We start from the raw sequence: 4,993 nt of genomic DNA on the forward strand, positions 1-4,993 counted from the left end.
TTTATTGTTATCTAGCACGATCAAAATCGGGTTTCGCATTGCTTCTTTTCACTCACTGTTGTTGCCCTTCTTCAAGAGATCGGCTGATGGAAGATTTAAACCGGTATTCCGGCTCTAACGGCCACTGGAGAGTTGCTTGGCACTTGCCCTCTTCGCGGGAGGAGATCAAAGCCTGATTTAGCTTCTTCCGAAACTCAATCACGCCAATATCACACTCCCTCTTGGGCGCCGCTGCCTGCTTGTCCCCCCCCTCGCTGGGGAGCGATGCGTTGGGCTAATAACTGCCCAATCTGTCAGAAGTGGCCGTCGCTCACTTCGCACGATCGCGAAATGCGTTAGTCCTCCATCTTAGCTCGACCGGAAGCCGGTTTTGTTTTTCTATTCTTTAACTTATATTTTTTGCCATAGGGAGAGGCCAGCATCTTCTCAGAGTCCTCCGCTTTTTCAGTCACCCTAACTATCACAGTAAACAATATCAGCAACCCATTTTTCACATAGCCAGAGGAATAAAATCTCAACATCTGCTTCATTTCTCACAGGAAGAACCTTCCTTTTGCTTATTTTGCCATTTTTCTCCGCATAGCTTTTCAGCAGTTTTTGACCCCAGAGTAAACTGACAGCTCTGCTACTGTCGCTTTTCTTCGAGGCCTCTTTTGACAAACTCACAGAGCTCTGGCTGTGCAGGACGTGGTGCATGGTCCTCTCCAGTTCCCTCCTGATCTGCAGGCACCCAAGCGTGTGTCCACTAGCCTGCAGCCCCTGGCCCATGCCTATCGTGTGCAGATGCCATCTCCCAGGTGGGTCATCATATCCCATCTGTCCCATCTACCCCATCCTCTGATTGCTTAAGTCATCCTTCCTGCCTCCACAAGCTCCTGCCTACTCATGATAAGTTATCTGAGGCCATCTGCAAATGTCTCTCTGGCTCTCCAGATGCTGTCCCAATGATAACAAAAGTAGTGAGGGTGGGCTCAATAAACAAACTAAAAAAACAATGTTTTAATTACATTATTGTACTTTAGGTCAAAAAAAATTTTTAGAAGTTGCATGTAATCGTGGAGCTTTAAACTGTAAAAGGAAAAGGATTGAAGTGTATCAAGACCTCACCTCAGAGAGCATTATGAGAAGGTGGAAACTAAAGCCGATAACTAGCTGCCTCATAGAAGTAAATCAACATTACAAATGGATTTCACCAGCATTATTGCAAGTAATACATAAAGGCAGTCTATTGCAAGCACCCAATCTAGAGGAAAGTTATGAATTGCTTTGTTCCATTGAATTGGAGATGCCATCGGAAATTAGCAAGACGTCTCAGAAACACAAATTGAGTCCACTCCTTTCATTGCTGAGAACCAGTAAATTGCCAATAAAAGCAGCACACAAGCTTTCACTCACTCTTACTGTATTGAGTCTTTTGTTGTTGTTCAGTTGCACAGTCGAGTCCGACTCTTCATGACCCCATGGACCAGCTCCCGCCAGGCCCTCCTGTCTTCCGCCGTCCTCTGAGGTTTGCTCAATTTCATGTTTGTTGCATCGATGACACTGTCTAACCATCTCATCCTTTGCCATCCCCTTCTTCTTTGACCTTCAATCTTTCCCAGCATCAGGGTCTTTTTCAGTGAGTATTCCCTTCTCATTTGGTGGCCAAATGTATTGAGTCGACAATGCTCCTATTTGTTACAATATTAACAACTAGGAATAAGGCCTGTTGTGGAAATAAATACAATGAGCTCTAGAAAGAGGCTCTGGGAGAGTGCAGAGGCCTTGGGCACTCAGCATCAATTTGCTGAGATTACCTCAGCAGAGTATAATGACACAGAGTCCACCATTTTCTCCAGAGGAACTGATCTCTGCTACCTGAAGAGCAGTTGTAATTTTGAGTGATCTCCACCCTTCTTCTGAGATTGGCAACAGTGGTTCCCCTATGTCAGCTGAAGCTGCCATGAGGGTGGTGTGTCTTTATGATTGCTGTGCATTCCTTCCCATGCGCTTAATTACTTCAAAGCTGTAATGCTTCTCTGTCAAGGTTACTGGAGGGGTTGGTAGTGTCTATCTTCCGTGGGAGCTTCTTTCATTCCTAGCTTTGCAGCCGTTAGAGAATACACCAAATGCCAGCACGCAGGAGCCAATCTAATTGGGTATTGCTGGGGGGGGGGAACATACGAATGCCCTATATCCTATTGTGCACATAGGTAACCCGCCATTCCTAATAGTGTTCATGTTACTGCATCTAAGGCTTTTCAATAAAAGTAAAACCTGTATAAGGGCCAAGAAGCAACAGTTAGAACCAGATATGGAACAACTGACTGGTTTAGCATAAGAAAAGGAGTACGACAAGGATGTATATTGTCACCTTGCTTATTTAATATATATGCAGAGTACATCATGCAAAATGCTGGCCTGGATGAATCACAAGCAGGAATTAAGATTGCTGGGGAAAAGATCAACAACTCAACATCAAAAAAACCAAGATCATGGCATCTGGCCCCATCACTCCTTGGCAAATAGAAGGGGAAGACGTGGAAGTAGTGACAGACTTCACGTTCCTGGGATCCCAGATCACCGCAGACTGTGACAGCAGCCATGAAATTAAAAGACGCCTGCTCCTTGGGAGGAAAGCGATGGCGAACCTAAACAGCATGATAAAAAGTAGAGACATCACCCTGCCAACAAAAGTCCGCATGGTCAAAGCAATGGTATTCCCAGTAGTCATGTATGGCTGCGAGAGTTGGACTATAAGGAAGGCCGAGCGCCGAAGAATAGATTCTTTTGAACTATGGTGCTGGAGAAGACTCTTGAGAGTCCCTTGGACTGCAAGAAGAACAAATCAGTCAATCCTCAAAGAAATCAACCCTGACTGTTCCCTGGAAGGCCAGATAATGAAACTGAAGCTCAAATACTTTGGCCACCAAATGAGAAGGGAGCACTCACTGGAGAAGACCCTGATGCTGGAAAAGATTGAAGGTCAAAGAAGATGGGGATGGCAAAGGATGAGATGGTTAGACAGTGTCATAGATGCAACGAACATGAAACTGAGCAAACTTCAAAGGATGGCGGAAGACAGGAGGGCCTGGCGGGAGCTGATCCATGGGGTCGTGAAGAGTCAGACTCGACTGTGTGACTGAACAACAACAACATTTTTGTGACTGTCTCGTTAATTAACCCGGGTCTCGGAACCCACCTCAAAGCGAGAACCCTCATTGACTCGGGGTGCAGGAGAGACTTGATCAGCCCCTCTTTGGTTACGGGACTGGAGGCTTGGGTAGTAAAGTTAAAAGACCCCATAATATTCACACAAATGGATGGGTCTACCATGAAAGACCCGTGTGAGTACGAGATGGTACCATTGAGGATGGGGGCGGGGGATCACTGGGAAGCCCAAACCTTCATGATCACTTCTATGGCACGATTTCCCCTAGTATTGGGAGCCCCATGGCTGTACGGGCACGGCCCTTACATACTGTGGGAAGAGGGGAGAGTGCAATTCATCTCGCCCAAATGCCATGGGCACCGATGGGACTCTACTTGGGGCCAACCCCCCCCCCTTGAGACCCTGGGAGCGTGCTCTCAATTCCTCCAGAGTATAGAGGCTTGGCTAGGGTTTTTGGAGATGAGGCGGTGGATGAGTTGCCACCGCATAGACATTCAGACTGTAGCATTGAAATCTTACCAGGGCACAAACTTCCAAAGGGGCGGATTTATGCAATAGGGCCGGCTGAGAAAGATGAGCTTCGAAAGTTCATAGATAAGAACTTGGCGAGGGGTTTCATCAGGCCGGCCTCATCCCCCTTTGCGGCTCCCATGCTCTTCCGGAAGAAAAAGGATGTTAGGTTACGACTCTGCATGGATTACTGGGTTTAAATGCAGTGTCCTCCACCAACGCCTACCCTATGCCTTTGATTAAAGACTTACTGGCAGAGGCGCCTAAGGGGAAAATATTTTCTAAGTTGGATGCCACATCAAAGGAGGAGACGAGCCGAAAACTGCGTTCAACACCCCCCTCGGCCAATTCGAGTACCTGGTGATGCCCTTTGGCCTTCAAGGGCCCCCGGGGGTCTTCATGAACTTCATGAAGCACTTGTTTAAGGGGGTGCTCGTTTACCTTGATGATATCCTCCTGTACTCCCCCGATGTCTTCTCACATGTGAAACTGGTGAAGGAGGTACTGAGTATGTTACACAAGCACAAACTATTTGTGAAACTGTCAAAGTGTGAATTTCACAAAAAACACATTGACTTTTTGGGCTATCACATTTCCAACCAGGGACTGGAAATGGACCCAGGGAAGGTCCAAGATGTCTTGGGGTGGGAGGTACCCCGGACCAGACAACAACTACAATCCTTCCTTGTCTTTGCGAACTTTTATCACTCCTTTTTGCCCAACTTTGCTCAAATCAGCCTCCCCCTCATGGATCTCTTTAAAATGAAGGGAAAGGGTCCGGAGGCTACCCGACCTGGCGCTATGCTTCCGTGGACTGAGGAGTGTCAGGAAGATTTCTGCGCCTAAAGGCCTTGTTCACATCGGAGCCAGTTCTGGCCCACCCCGATGAATTGAAAAAGTTCATTGTACAAACTGACGCTTCTGACGTAGCCAGGGGGGGCATTTTGCAAGAGGGGGAGGATGGGCTGCTGCATCCAGTTAAAAAGTTTAACGACATGGAGAGGAACTGGTCAGTATGGGAAAAGGAAGTGGGGGCAATAGAACTTGCGCTTTCTACGTGGAGGCATTGGCTGGAGGGGGCTAGGGTCTGTCCGATTCCCCATTCATTCAAAGTAAATCCACGTTTGATGAACAAAATAGAATTTATTAGAAGAGATGGTTAGATCAGGAACAATATCATTGTTAGTAATGACTACAACAGTCCAAGGGAAACATAATAAAGGAACTTGAACCGAGACAGGACCAATGATCCCAATTCCTGCTGGCGGGAGTGTGATAAGTCTTAGCGCCCTTTCCTTGGGAACACAACGGTTCATACTACATAAACACAAG

The sequence above is a fragment of the Gekko japonicus genome, unplaced genomic scaffold (assembly GCF_001447785.1).
Source record: "Gekko japonicus isolate JY-2015 unplaced genomic scaffold, Gekko_japonicus_V1.1 scaffold545, whole genome shotgun sequence".
NCBI classification, from domain to species: Eukaryota; Metazoa; Chordata; class Lepidosauria; order Squamata; family Gekkonidae; genus Gekko; species Gekko japonicus.